Raw genomic sequence first — 15,682 nt, 5'->3', positions numbered from 1 at the left:
TTATTGTATGTGTGTACACCAGTCAGTTATATACAAGGTCTCACTGACCTATGTGGCAAGGAGAAAACTACTATTTTGGGAGGGTGTTTTGCATTTATTAGTTTTATTTTTTTATTCCTTCTGTGTTTTGTGCAGTTGAATTTATGGTAACTAAATCATAAATCATGACTACATTGTGACATATGCAAAATATTTGATGGTATGGTCTGCAGATTTGACCAGCACTTATTCAAAATTACCTGCATAACTCATTCATGGCTCTGCCACTTATAAGTAATGAAATAATCCCAACCACTTGTTGATAAAACTTTTATATCACAATATCACATCTTCTATATGTGCAGTTGTAGTAAATATTACTCTAAAGAAGATATTATAAACCATAGTTTCCACTTATAATATTTTTTTATTTGAAATTTTTTTAGAAATATATAAAGTGTCAATAAACTTTTTGAATTAAAAAAAAAACTTTTTCTACATCAAAAATTGAATTTAAAATTGGTGGGCTTTAGAATTTGTGAATTTTTATTAATTTTTTATCAAAAATGTCTCTTTTTCATTTGTCTTCCTTTTTAAAAATAGTAAATATTCAAAATTATATTTTAATTTTGATATACAATTTAAGGGGGGAAAATCCCATGACTGACAAAAAATATTAAACGTTATTTTATTTAGACAATTAAAAAAGAAAAGGAAAATAATAAACCAAAAAATCCAATACAATTTCAGTAAATATTGATTACATGAAAAATCAAAACAAAAACATTAAAATGATTTGAAATGTTCTGTAATTCTCTTTCTTCAATCAATTCTCTATATAACCATATAAAATTGCAAATTCACAAAGTTCAAAGAACCAAAACCAATTAACAAAGGTGGATTTTTTAAAAGAATTTTTAATTGTCTTGTGCTGCTTTTGTCCTGCCTCCTGTACTTTGTATATTATATTTTGTATGTTTTCTATTTAGGTTGTAAGCTCTGTCTTCCTAGTTATCTGCAAAACACCTAGCACGCATTTGAGTACTTTGGTTCCAATTTCGAGCTTTGGTCATGCTGAGCTCAGTGCAGCTTTGGCTGGGACGGAGTGACATCATGGACATATACTACATTTGTGGCTAGTTGATTCCAGGACTGGTCAGGAACCAGTTCAGCCCTCAGCGTAAGCTAGAGCAGCTTTTGGGCAATCTAGAATAAACTGGAGAATACAGCCCATCTAGCCAAATTCCTCTCCCTAGGCCATATCCCAGATGCACCACCTGTGGGAGGTTTCAGAGGAGTAGCTGTGTTAGTCTGTATCAGCAAAAACAAGGAGGAGTCTTTGTGGCACCTCAGGGTACGTCTACACTACGGGATTATTCCGAATTTGCATAAACCGGTTTTGTAAAACAGAATTTATAAAATCGGGTGGAGCGCGGCCATACTAAGCACATTAAATCGGTGGTGTGCGTCCATGGTCCGTGGCTAGCGTCGATTTCTGGAGCGTTGCACTGTGGGTAGCTATTCCCTAGCTATCCCATAGTTCCCGCAGCCTCCCCCGCCCCTTGGAACTTCCGGGTTGAGATCCCAGTGCCTGATGGGGCAAAAATCATTGTCGCGGGTGGTTCTGGGTAAATGTCGTCAGTCACTCCTTCGTCTGGGAAAGCAACGGCAGACAAGCATTTCGCGCCTTTTTCCCCTGGATTGCCCTGGCAGATGCCATAGCATGGCAATCATGGAGCTTTTTTTGCCGTTTGTGACTCTCACCGTATGTGTACTAGATGCCGCTCACAGAGGCGATTCAGCAGCGCTACACAGAAGCATGCTTTTGCTTTTGCATGACAGCAGAGATGGTTACTAGCCATATTGCACCATCCAAACCCTTCCATAAATTGGAACTGAGGATGATCATGGCTACCAGTCCTTTTGTACCATTTGCTGCTAGTGCCCCTGGTCAATCAGCCAGGGGCGCAAAAGCCAAGAGTGGTTACTAGCCATATTGCACCTTCCATCGTTTTGTACCATTGGCTGCTGTCATAAGTGCCCCTGGCCGATCAGCCAGGGGCGCAAAAGCAAAAATTGGGAATGACTCCCTGAGTCAATCCCTCCTTTTTGGTATCTAAAAATAGAATCAGTGCTGCCTAATATAGGCAAGTGTGCTAGAGAACCACCTGCTCTGTGTCAGAGCCCGCAGAAATTATTATCTGTATGCTATTCACAGGGGGTGCTCCTGTAACAACCCCACCTGTTGATTCCGTTCTTCCCCCAGCCTTTCTTGGCTACCGTAGCATTGTCCCCCCACTTGTGTGATGAATTAATAAAGAATGCAGGAATAAGACACACTGACTTGTTAGTGAGAAATGAGTGGAAGGCAGCCTCCAGCTGCTATGATAGTCCAGACAGGACATTAAGCAGTGTGTAGGAGAGAAGCCCAGCATCCCACTGCTAGTCCAGGGGCAACTGAATCTTTTCTTTACACATGAAGGGTGGGGGCTGATGGAGCTCAGCCCCCTGTTGCTATGATGAGGATGGTTACCAGCCATATTGCACCATCCATCCACCAGAAAAAATTAGGGCCAATAGGCTGATGACGAGGACGGTTACCAGTCCTTTTGTACCATCAGCTGAGGCTGATGATGAGGATGGATTTCCATCTTTTTGTACGATCAGCTTATGCTGATGATGAGGATGGATTTCCATCCTTTTGTACCATCAGCCGCCCATGGCGGGGGGGGGAGCAAGGATGTTGGTGTTGAGTGCTGCACTATCGCGTCTATCTGCAGCATTCAGTAAAGATAGGGTGACATGTAAAAGAGTCAGAGGATTGTTTTACCTTTCGCTTCTGGGGGTGGATGGGGGGTGGGTGAGTAGATTGCCAAGCTATGCCCTGACCCGCGGGCACTGTGTTTGACCCTAGAAGCATTTGGAGCTCAGCCAAGAATGCAAATAATTTTAGGAGGCTGCAGGAACTGTGGGATAGCTTCAGTCCTCCAGTCCATGCGCATCCATTTGATTCTTTGGCTTTCCGTTACGCTTGTCACGCTGCAGTGCGCTGAGTCCCTGCTATGGCGTCTGTCTGGAGATTTTTAAAAAAGGATTCTGAATTTCATCTTCTGTAACGGAGCGCTGATAGAACGGATAGAACGGATTTGCCTGCCCTTACAGCGATCACATCCGCATGGTCCATGCGGGAGCTCTTTTTTTTATTTTGATTTCGGACTGCATCGCCACCCATGCTGATCGGAGCTCCACGCTGGGCAAACAGGAAATATTCAAAAGTTCGCGGGGCTTTTCCTGTTTACCTGACCACTGCATCCGAGTTCAGATTGCAGTCCAGAGCGGTCACTGGTGCACTGTGGGATAGCTCCCGGAGGCCAATACCGTCGATCAGCGTCCACACTAACCCTAATCCGATATGTTAATACCGATACTAGCGTTACTCCTCTCGTTAGGGAGGAGTACAGAAACCGGTTTAAAGAGCCATTAAAATCGATATAAGGTGCCTCCTAGTGTGGACGGTTTTGGCGTTAAATCGGTTTTACGCTCCTAAAACCGATTTAAACGCCTAGTGTAGACCAGGCTTTAGAGACTAACAAATTTATTTGGGCATAAGCTTTCGTGGGCTATAACCCACTTCATCAGATGCGTGGAGTAAAAAATACAGTAGGCAGGTATAAATATACAGCACATGAAAAGATGATAGTTGCCTTACCAAGTGGGGGGTCAGTGCTAATGAGGCCAATTTCAATCAGGGGGCAGTCTCACCTAGTGGTCTGAGAAAGCATCAGTAGTCAGGAGCCAAAGCCAAGGGTCACACTGGACGCCAGGAACTGGGAACCAGAGCTAAGAGTTGAGCCAGATTCAGTACTCAGCTATGGGTTAAATCGGAGGGCAGGAACTTAGCAAGCAGGGTATCAGGCAAGGAGAGGTTCAAGGCAGGGGCAGGACTGTGGCAAGGCTGGGGGCAAAGCAGGAACAAGTTATTGACATGAACTGGGACCGTATAGATCATTGTTGCAACCAAAGTCCTGTAGTGGCACCAAATCTTGTATAAAGGGGTCAAATAGTGTGTCTAAGACCCCTTTATACAAGATTATGGTTTGCTGGTTATGGTTATGCTATCTGTTTATGTGTATCATTTTTGTAGTTGAAGTTATGAATATTGGCTCTATACTGTCCATATTTCAAACTTATGCTATGCTTCTAGGTGACACCCCAGTCAAGTTGGTGTCAGCTCTGCCTAGCCTGCTTGATGGCCCATTAAGGACCACAACAAGGAACAGAAATGTGGGGGATGAGGGGGTGCATCTTCTAGTTCTACCTCTAGTTCTACCTCTCCCTTCTAGTTCTACCTCTCCCAGTGCTGCCTACCTGCCATCGTGTGGGGATGTTTCCCAAGCAGACGTTGGTTCCCCTGCATGTCCCCACAGTGCCATTGCTGCATTTTCAGTTGAGAGAGAAGAATCCTCCTCAGCTAGTGTCCCTGGTTCCCCTTTCAGCTGGTGACAAAAGGAAGTCCACTGGCTGGGTTTCCATCTCTCCTCCAGGGGCTCAGACACGCAGTCTGATTTGATGGGATGAAGTTCTCTCTAAACCATGGACGTTTCAACTCCTCCTCTTGCCTTTCATCTGACTAACTCACCTTCTGTACGTTCACTCCACTGGCTACCACGTATCTTCCATCTTTACAACCAGGAGTCCGGCCTCTGCTCCCTGTCCGGGGCTCCAAGAAACCTCCGGATGCCCTAGCTCTGTGCTGTAGAGACTCTGATGTTCTTTCAGAGATTCCTCATATCGGAAGCTTTTCTCACACATGCCACACTGATATGGCCGCTCCCTGACATGGACCTGCTGGTGTGTCTCTAGCTCAGGCTTCCCTGTGAAGCTTTCCCCAGACTCAGTGCGGCACTGCAGCCCTTCTTCCAGGTCGTTATCCTGATGGCCGACAGACCCGCCATGGCTTTTAGCAGCAGGGCCACCCTGATGGGGTCTCTCTTCCACGTGATTTCTTTAGTGCTTCATGAAGCTCAAGGCAGATACACCTTGTAACTCAACAAAGTATGCAGGGATTTGCCCATGTGACTCCAGACTCCATTTTGCTGTAATTGTAAGGACAAAGAGGTGTTCTTACACCTGGAAAAGACTATAAAAAGCTGATGTCTCATCTCCCTCTTGTCTTCAATCCTGCTTCATACCTCTGGAGGGACTTTGCTACAAACAGAAGCTCTACACAAAGGACTGATGACCCAACCCAGCTGTGGATGTACTCCAGAGACTTGATTTGAACCTGTAGTTTATTCCATCACTACTACAAGCCTGAACCAAGGACTTTGCCATTACTGTATGTAATTGATTCCATTTAACCAGTTCTAGCTCTCATCTATATCTTTTTCCTTTTATGAATAAACCTTTAGATTTTAGATTATACAGAACTGGCAACAACATGATTTGTGGGTAAGATCTGATTTGTATATTGACCTGGGTCAGGGGCTTTGTTTTTTGGGATCAAGAGAACCATTTTTTCTTTTACTGAGGTATTGGTTTTCATAACCATTTGTCCCCATAACAAGTGGCACTGGTGGTAATACTGGGAAACAGGAGTGTCTAAGAGAACTGCTAATTCAAATAATGATAAATAATACTAATTTGTGGAGGGGATGCCACAGGACTAAATGCTGTCCCAAAAGGACTTACTGTCTACCCTACACTACAAACTTTTGCTGGCATAGCTATGTCACAAGTTGTGATCCCTGACCAAAATAGTTGTGCTGGCAAAAGCCCCTAGTGTCAATGAAGTTATCCTGGAAAAACTGCACTGTTGCTGGCATATCTTATTTCACTTATTTGGAATAAGCTAAACTACGCTTTCAAAAAACAGCTTTGCCAGCATAAGCTATGATCACACTTTAACAGTATAGCCGTTGATCTCCCGAGCAGGGAGGCTAGACCCTGGCCCCTTCCCTGCTGTCCGCTCTCCTCCACAGCCATGCCGCCATGCGGGCAGCACTCTGGGCGGCGGGGCTGCGTGCTCCTGCAGGGCAGCATGGCAGCCGTGCAATGCAGCTGCCAGACATGCTGCTCTGAGCAGCATGGTAAGGGGGCCAAGAGGGCCAGGGGGTTGGATAAGGGGCGAGGGATCCTGGGGCGCAGTCAGGGGACAGGGAGCGGGGGGGTTGGATAGGGAGTGGGGGCCCGGGAGGGGCCGGTCAGGAGACAAGAAGCAGGGGGGTTGGATGGGTCAGGGGAAGAGGGAGGCAGCTATGGGGTGGGGGGGCAGGCTGTTTGGGGAGGCACAGCCTTCCCTACCCAGACCTCCATACAGTTTTGCAACCCCGATGTGGCCCTCCGACCGAAAAGTTTGCCCACCCTGCCCTAAGGAGAAGTTCTAGTGCTATTACCTCTTTTGACCCCTAGGTGGTGCTGAAAAACAGCTTATCTTCACTAGAGGTATTTGATACTGTAGCAGGGTTCAGGAGCAAAAACATTATTAAATTTGGCAGCCCTGACTGAACAAACCAGTTACACTACTATCCTAAAAGCTACATACACGGTCCTATGGCTTTTTTTATTAAATAAAATAATTTGTTACTGCAAAATCTTGATTTATCTGTACATCCAATATCCTGAATGCTGCTAACCTTTTGTATAGTTATATATTTTTTTCATTTCTGCAACATACATACATTATAATGACAAGTTACTTACTCATCACAACTTATTTTCAGGAAGTTAGAATTGTTTCAAATAAAATTACACTTTGTATTTTGCAGTAATGTACTTAATTCTTCTTCATGTCAGTACAGTCTTTTTTATTTCCAGTTGATGATGGCATTGTTTTGAGATATATTCTAGTAATAATACAAGAGAATATGTTGGTAGTGGGATGAAGTACAAGGTGTATTCAGTATTCATCCACACTGACAATTATTTTTATTGGGGTAGAATTACTGTACAATTATTTCATTTCAACACATATTCCATCATGTTGCTTTTCTACAGTTTTCTTTGTTCTGGCATATGGATATGGAAGCTGTGGAGTTGTTCCCTCAGATTTTAATCTGAAAGAAAAATGTCAAGTACAGTATCTGCCCATAAAAACATGCTGTACTGTTTTCAAAACATGACAAATATAACATTTTTGATACATACTATTTAAAAGAAGTATAAAATGTGTAAGGCAGTGTTTTTAGTAGTCAGAGCACAGCGCTCTGAGCCATGAGCTCTTGAGTCCTATCTGCCATTAGTTCTGCCACTGACCCACTTACCTGCCTCACAGTGGTGTTGTGAAAACTAATAAATTAATAGCTGTACAGTGCTTTGAAGATGTAATGCACTACATACCTGCTAAATCCACAATATTAAATAATCTTTACTGGAGAGATCCATACTTTCCTTTAACAGACATGATTTGAAAAACAGGTTGAACAGGAACAAAGTGAGGTTTTTTTAAAGGAGGAAAAGAGGCTGATGAAAAGCCCAGTAAACTACACAGTAGAATTATTAAATAGCAGAGCCACAGCCTTTACCAAAATTATATTGAATATCAGATCCACCTTATGATTTGTGATGTTCCAGCCAGAAGGAAGCATTAGATGATGAATTCCAGTCTCATTGCACAAGGAGATATATCTGGTAGTTAATTACACATACATACACACACACACACACCCTTCATAATGTTGAGGAGGAGATTGGGCTGGCCTGTAACCTGCAAATTCAGTTCTGTTTCCTCTCAAACTCTTTGTCTTGTCCATTTAGATTGTAAGATCTTCAGGGTAGGGACTGTCTCTTACTATGTGCCAGGCACAAAGGGAATCAGATCTTGGTTGGAGCCTCTAGGTGCTACTGTAATACAAATTAAGAAAATAAAATAAAAATTAATAATCATAATTAATACAATACCACTAGGCCTGATAATTTTCCTGGAAGTCTCTGCAATTTCTCCAAGTACTGACACTCCTTTTATATTTTGTTTTATTTTAATTAGTCACTAGATGTTGATGGGAATCAATTACTGTGTTACAAAAAGAATCCCTCTAGACCAGTGGTTCCCAAAGTGAGGTTCGCGAACCCCTGGGGGTTCGCAGAATGTTACAAGGGGTTCACCAGAAAAATTTCACTAATGGAAGCCAGAGGACCCCGAGCACTAGAGGCAGCAGGTGGGACCTGGTTGCAGGGCAGACGGCCCGAGCCCCAGGAAGAACGGGGCCAGGCAGTTGGGGCTGGCAGCCTGAACCCTGCCCGTCAGCAGGGGAGCCAGCAGCCCAAACCCCAGCACTCCACATGGGGCTGGCAGCTCAAGCCCCAGAGAGGGTGGGGCTGGGCAATTTGGGCTGGCAGCCCGAGCCCTGCCCCCGTCAGCAGGGGAGCCAGCAGCCCGAGCCCCAGGAAGAGCAGGGCCAGGCATTTGGGGCTGGCAGCCCCAGCCCTGCCACCATCAGCAGGGGAGCCGGCAGTAGTTCCGGACTTCCAAGAGCTATGCAGAGCGAAGCAAGCACATCCATCACACTGAGGAACTTAAACTTAAATCCCTGGAAATATTCATTTTTAGGAGGGGGTTCACAAGATTTCACAATTTAGTGAAAGGGGTTCGCGGGCTGTTAAAGTTTGGGAACCACTGCTCTAGACATCACACTGTTTTCTGAGATTCTCTCTACAGCTATTAAAAAAATATACAAGGAAGCATCCCTGCCACCATCATCACTACCATACATCAAAACTTATTTAGTTGGCTTCTTTTAAAAATGTATTTTGCATCCATGATGTGTTATGGACACGGTTCAGGACATGGATCCCTGCTTGGGAAGATCAGCATCTCCAGATGTGTGTTGTGCAGTCAAATAATACCCAGATATTTTAGAAGGACTTATGGTAATATGATACTTTCCCTTCTTTTGGTACTGGTTTTGCCAATATGGCACCAAATTTCTCAACATAGTACAAAGTAAGTCATTAAAAAAGGACCTGTAATAGTTTTATATATCCAGATATCCACTACTGATGTGCTCTTAATTCGGTAAGAAAAAATTATGCATACATCAAGACAGTTTGCAGGAAGTTTACAGTTCCCCAAGTCACTTGTGAAATGTCATCAGCTTGTGACATTGGATTGCAACGTGAAAGATATTTTACACGTCATCTTGCTTTGCAACATGCCAACACAGTGTCACAAGGTTATTACCTACATTGAACACACTCAGGAAAATGATAAGCCTACCTTGTGTTTAAATGCAAATAGTCTTTGAGTTATTCAAGCACCAAAGGTTCTCAAAGTTCTTAAAGCATGAAGATACATTTTTAATTTTCTCACTCAGATAAGGAACATCATCAAACCTTCTCTATCCAAAAATGGAGAGGGAGCGAGGGACCCGCCGCCGAATTGCCGCCAAAGACCCAGACGTGCCGCCCCTCACCGTTGGCTGTCCCAAGCAGCTGCTTGCTGGGCTGGTGCCAGGAGCCGGCCCTGAGTGTAAGGTATGTTGTGGGGATGGTGAGATGGGTGGGGGAGTAGAGATGGGGCAGTGATGAGGCCGTGACTCTAAGGGGCAGAAGTGGTTGGGGTCAGGGCCGGTGCAACCATTTAGGCGACCTAGGGCACTGGGATTTGGGGGGCGCCATTTTCTTCGGCAGCAACTGCAGCGGCAGGATCTTCGGCCACCCCGGTCGCTTCTGGCATTTAGGCGGAGGGAGCCGGGGCAGGGGAGTGCAGGGAGGGCTGCCTGCAGCAAGTAAGGGGGGGGCGGCACACAGGGGAACTCCCCGCCCCACCTCACCCCTGCCCCGCCTCTTCCCCGAGCCCGCTGTAGCTGCTTCACTTCTCCCGCCTCCCAGGCTTGCGGCGCCAATCAGCTTAGGTGCCGCAAGCCTGGGAGGCAGGAGAAGTGAAGCAGCGACAGCGTGCTCAGGGTGCTCGTGATCGTAGCAGGGGTGAGCTGGGGCGGGGCGGGAGGGTGCCTCAGGGCAGAGGGTGGGGAGCTGCCATGAGGGGGGCGCCTCAGGGCGGGGACGCGGGAGGGGGGAGCGCAAGGTGGAAGTTTCGCCTAGGGCGCGAAACATCCTTGTACCGGCCCTGGTTGGGATGGCAGTGAGAGAGGGGAGAGTTGGGGCAGGGACACTGAAGGGGGAAGCTGGTGAACCTTGCAGGGCTGGGGAAGCAGGGATCGCTGTGGAGGGGTGGTGGGACGGGTTAGTTAGAGGCAGGGCCGGCTCCAGACCCCAGCGCGCCAAGCACGTGCTTGGGGCAGCATGCCGCGGTGGGCTCTGCCTGTCGCCGGGAGGGCAGCAGGCGGCTCCGGTGGACCTCCTGCAGACGTGCCTGTGGAGGGTCCGCTGGTCCCGCGGCTTCGGTGGAGCATCCGCAGGCACGCCTGCAGGAGGTCCACCGGAGCCGCGGGACCGGCGACCGCCAGAGCGCCCCCTCCACGGTGTGCCGCCGTGCTTGGGGCGGCGGAAATCCTAGAGCCGCCCCTGGTTAGAGGCTGGTGACAATGGGGAAGTGAAATCGAGGGACAGGTGAGACCAGTGGGGGCTGGAGCCAGGCAGGGCGGGGAAGGGCTGCTGCTTTTCCTGCGGGCTGCCCCGGGCAGGGATGTGGGTTTACACGAGCGCGCTGGTGCGCAGGTAGAGGCTGAGGCTGCCGGGTGACGTGCGCGTGCAGTTCCCCCGGTCGCCACCAGGGGAGGCGGTTTCGTTGCGCGGTGCCAAGGCCGCCGGCTGGGAAGGGGCAGGCCGCGGGGGCCCGCCCCGGCTCCCTCCGGCCCGGCATGCAGCGCGCCGCAGTTTGAATGGCGCAGGCTCTGCGGAGTGGGCCCCGGCGCTAGGACTGCCCCGGATCAGCGCCGCCCCCTCGGCTCGGCGTGGCCCGGGCAGCGCGGGACCATGAGCAGCGGGTGAGTGGGGACCGCTCCTGGTCACGGCCCTTCCCGCCTTGGGGCTGAGCCCGGGGCCGCTCCCTCTGCCGGGCAGCGCGGAGTCCCGGCCCGCGGCTCAGTCGGGGTCCCTGGCAGGGATCGGGCGGGGGCGGGGGCGCGGCGCGGCGGGGTTCTCCGTCGTGTGTTAGGCCCCGGCTGGTGCCAGGTGAGATCCCTGGGGGAGGGGCTGACAGGGACCGTCTCTCCAGCCCCATCTCTTCCGGGACAGGTGTTGCTGCGGGGGGGGGCGGGGTGCGCGCCTCTCGTGACACTCCTCGCAGCTCGGCCTTTCCCAGGGCGTGGGCTGCCCCCTGGCCGCAGCCCTGCGCCTCTCGTCTCCTACCCGCCCGGTGGGCGACCTGGCCACCTTCCTCTCCTCGCCCGTGCTGTGCCTTTCGTGCGCATTGGCTGCCCCTGGGAAGGAGACGTTACCCGTGCCATTAAGTACATGATCAGCCCCTTCATTTTACCTGGGAGAGTGTCTGTCTTCAAATAGTTGCACTCCCAAATAAGCAAGATCGGGCAGATCTGCGTTTCCTAATAGGATGATGATACAAGCTCCAATTTAAAAAGAGACATGAGAGGTACCAGGACGGCTGAAAAGCATATCCTGAGTTTTGCAGGTATTTACTTTGTTCAGTGGGTGGAATTGATGTTTTATTCCTGGGGGAAAAGGAGGAAAGTCTTTAGATATCTACAGACTGTTTGTGGCTGAACCGTGCATTGCTTTGCTAAAGGGAGTTTTGGTTTTCTGAGGAAAATACATGACTGTTGTGCTGGAGTCATTAAGTATATTTAGGTTTAATTACTGCTGTCCGAACAAGCTTAGATAAAATCCAAAGAAATGATTTAATTTGTAATATCTATTAACATTTTTAGGACTTCTGAAAAAATATTTTCTAAAAATAACTTTTTTTCACTGTAATGTATGCTACACTTTTTAGGACTGGCACATTCTTGATTATAGATGAATTTCCCCTTTCCCCACCCCTTCCCTCTTTCCATTCCTCCTAAACTTCTTGCCTTAAACAGAGAACATGATAGCTATGCTGGGTGTTCCATAGAAAATTAAATGTGATTTCAAAGGGAATTTGTAATTTGTTAGTCGTGTTTATTAGAATAAATAAAAGCCATTATCAAAACTATTCCATTCAAGATAGTTCTATCCTAGGTCTAAAAACCATTGATATATAGTCTTAAATGTTGTGGATAGGTCTGTTGTACAAAGAATTGTATTGATTTAGTAAAATGAGCATTAGTTTGAATTCCTAAGCTTGTATTTGAGAATTGTAGTTATAATAATCATGCTTGCAGGAAGGCCAGACATGGTGCATCTATGTGTATTTTTTCTACCCAGTTGTCTTGTTTGTGTTACAGCTGAAATCAGACCAGAACAAACCCTGTTGTAACGGAGACAAGCTATCAACGTGGCATTTAATTAATTTAAACATAATTAAAAATCTCTGTCTACCCTTTTGCTAGTAAGGCACTGAATGGTACCTTGCAGCCACCAAGACCTTGTCTTAGTTTAAAACTGCTTGTTGGGGATGGAAGTTTTTTGGCGGCAGGAGAGCTTACAAAGAGTGGCTACGCTGAGCACCTTTTAGCAACGCAGCTGTAGTGACAGGGCTATGTTGCTAAAAGCTGCGTAGTGTAGACATAGCCAAACTGTGGCAGGTAAAGTGTAAAAGTATACTAAGGTGAGCCAGAAAGAATTTGAGCAGCAACTTACTAAAGAAGCAAAAAGTAATGGTAAAAAAATTCTTTAAGTACATCAGAAACAGGAAGCATGCCTAACAGATAGTGGGGCCATTACATGACCAAGGTGTTAAATGAGCACTTAAGGGAAAATAAGGTCATTGAAGACCAATGTTTAGCTTCTCTGCACTGCAGAGGATGTGGTGTAGATACCCACATCAGAGCTATTCTTGGGCAACAAATCCGAAGTACTCTCCCACATTGATGTGTCAGTAGAAGAGGTTTCAGAACAAATTGATAAAAAGTAATGTCACCAGGACTAGAGGGTATTCTCCCAGGAGTTCTGAAGGAATTCAAATATGAAATTGCGGAACTACTAACTGGTATGTAAAGTATCTCTGAAAGAAGCCTTAGTAGTAGATGACTGGATGGTAGCTAATGTAATGCTGATTTACTTCTTTAAGGACTTCAGAGGTAATCCTGGCAACTGTAGCTGGTGGACCTAACTTCTGTATTGGGCAAATTGGTAGAATCTGTAGTAAAGCACAATTATTGAACTCACAGATGAATATGGTATGTTGGGGAAGATTCAACATGGCTTTTGTAAAGGGAAGCCATGCCTCACCAATCTTTAAAAAATTTTGAGTGTGTCAGCAGACATGTGGATAAGACTGCTGAACTTGAATTAATATACAAATTAGATACAATTAACTTAGGTTTAAACAGAGACTGGGAATGGTTGGGTCATTACACTAATTGAATCTATTTCCCTATGTTAAGTTCTCCTCACACCTTCTATGGGTCATCTCGATTATCACTTCAAAGGTTTTTTTTCTCCTGACGATAGCTCATCTCAATTGATTGGACTCTTATAGTTGGTCTGCGTACTTCCACCTTTTCATGTTCTCTGTATGTATAAATATCTTCTGTCTGTGTGTTCCATTCTATGCATCCGAAGAAGTGAGCTGTAGCCCATGAAAGCTTATGCTGAAATAAATAAGGATGATTCAATTGATACACCTCTACCCTGATATAACGCTGTCCTCGGGAGCCAAAAAATCTTACCGCGCTATAGGTGAAACCACGTTATATCCAACTTGCTTTGATCCACCAGAGTGCGCAGTCCCTCCGCTCTCCCCCCCGCCCCCCCCCCCCGAGCACTGCCTTATCGCGTTATATCCAAATTCATGTTATATTGGGTCGTGTTATATTGGGATAGAGGTGTAGAGGGTATTTGGATTTTCAAAAAGCCTTTGACAAGGCTCCTCACCAAAGCCTCTTAAGGAAACGTGGGATAACAGGGAGAGGCCCCTTGTTCATCAGTAACTGGTTTAAAATATAGGAAACAAAGGGTAGGGATAAGTGGTCCATTTCCACAATGGAGAGAGGTAGATAGTAGGATCCCCCAAGATTCTGAACTGGGACCTGTGCTGTTCAACATACTTCCTTTCTCAGATCATTGATGAGTGAACAGTGAAGTGGCAAAGTTTGCAGATGACACAAAATTATTCAGGATAGTTAAATAAGCGGGTGAAATTTAAAGCTCACTTCATATTTTTGAGGTTTACAAGCACAGATCTGTTATTGTAAATGGATTAATTTAAGTGTATGTAAATCTTTGTGTAGACAGAGCAATTTGTATTTTCACATATGAGCTGATAGATAATAATCCAAGACTTGAATACAACATGTTGAAGACAAGGCCCATAAGAGTCTTCAGAGAGCCTAGAACAATAGCTTTGAGAGATCTCAGTGGGGTATTACCGATGCTTACTGGTGATTTTAAATGTTGGTATTAATTATTTCATTATATAAGAAAGGAGAGAGAGGATCACAGATCTGTGCAGTTTACTGTGAGTTGATCTTATATTGGTGCCATGTGTGGGTTGCATATTGGAGAATAGTACCACTTATATTTTTCCTAACCAAGAAAGACCCCAAGAAGCCACTTATATACTCAGTCCCCACCATGGAGGAGCTAAGATAAAGGAGCCCGCTAATGCTCAGAACACGTACAGTCACAATCTACTGAGAGTAATTTTTCATTTTGTTTAGTCATAGGGATGGAACTTGTTATGAGAGGGTGCTCACAAACACTGTCGGATTTAGATTGGGCTCCGCTGAAGAAGGATCAAACACAGAATTATCTTGTTTTTCCTGCACAAAAGTGCATCTGCCTTGGCATAGTGTAAGCAGCCACTAAATGAAACTGGCAGCTTACAAAATTGCTTATCAGTATTCTTTTAAGTAGACTGAATCAATCTTAGTTTTAATATTGCTCTTTCTTGTAAACATTGAGGGCCAAGGAGAAATGTGACATTCTTTCTGCTTCATATTTAAAATTAAACCTAAATTCCTGCCTTAATGCAAGTATTCACACTAATAATTTTTAATTAATGTGCATTGAACCCATAAATTATCATATCAAAATGTGCAGTCTTGCAGATAGGCTGATTGAACGTTCTCTCGTCACTGTAATTTCAATATCTCAAGCTTCTAATCTTCTAAACTGGAAGCCTTTAACTACAAATTCCTAAAACTGAGGGAGAAAAATCTCTTAAAATTCCATGTTAAAGGTCACTATCCTCTCTCTAATAAACCAATAAGATATATTGTTCTATATATTGTAAAACAAACCATAGGTTTCTTTCAGTTAGAATACTGGAGACAATCAACAATATGAAGCAATAACTAATATTTTCTCTTGGTTTTCTTAGGTGACCAGTTGCTTGCTATCTAAAATGCCTAAGGGTTTTTAATCTGGAAATATGTACTCATAGATGTATTAAAAAATGAGACTTTTAAGCCAACTCAATATATGTTTGAAAAGATCTGTGTAGCTACTTGAAGCAATGACTGTCTTTCTGTGTGTTGGGAAGGTACCTACAATAGCATGAATTCCCAAACAAACTTTGTTAAATTAGGCCTTGTCTTTGCTAGGAAAAAAGATGTTTCCTAAAACACTGAAAACTACAGATTGCTAGTCTTCTAGAATTTTACCCCTTGTTGGTTACCATGTGGTGAAAAGACATCTTCCTCATCTTCCCCCAATGTGGAATCATCCAGTCACTCAAATATCTTTCCTTGCAATGCAAACA

The 15,682-nt window shown here is 45.4% G+C and overlaps 1 protein-coding gene and 1 long non-coding RNA gene across 3 annotated transcripts in view; one reads left to right on the top strand and one right to left on the bottom strand.

The window, feature by feature from the left end:
- Positions 1-6,913: 6,913 nt before the first annotated feature.
- On the bottom strand, positions 6,914-9,467 carry LOC123368784. Its single transcript, XR_006578888.1, has 3 exons — positions 9,310-9,467; positions 7,645-7,821; positions 6,914-7,034 (listed from the first exon to the last, which is right to left on the bottom strand). It is a non-coding gene; the product is annotated as an uncharacterized LOC123368784 (long non-coding RNA).
- Positions 9,468-10,652: 1,185 nt separating this feature from the next.
- Positions 10,653-15,682, top strand: part of KATNBL1 (katanin regulatory subunit B1 like 1) — a 43,581-nt gene continuing 38,551 nt past the window's right edge. The window contains exon 1 of one of the 2 annotated variants that reach the window (XM_045013867.1): positions 10,653-10,865. The gene's annotated coding sequence lies outside the window, so the exon portion shown is untranslated. Of the gene's footprint in view, positions 10,866-11,114; positions 11,510-15,682 lie in introns of those variants that run through there. The other variant, XM_045013868.1, reaches the window with a different exon arrangement.

The sequence above is a fragment of the Mauremys mutica genome, chromosome 4 (genome assembly GCF_020497125.1).
Source record: "Mauremys mutica isolate MM-2020 ecotype Southern chromosome 4, ASM2049712v1, whole genome shotgun sequence".
Classification (NCBI taxonomy): Eukaryota; Metazoa; Chordata; order Testudines; family Geoemydidae; genus Mauremys; species Mauremys mutica.
Note: the sequence above shows the minus strand (reverse complement) of the source record. Positions and strands in the feature narration are given on the sequence as shown.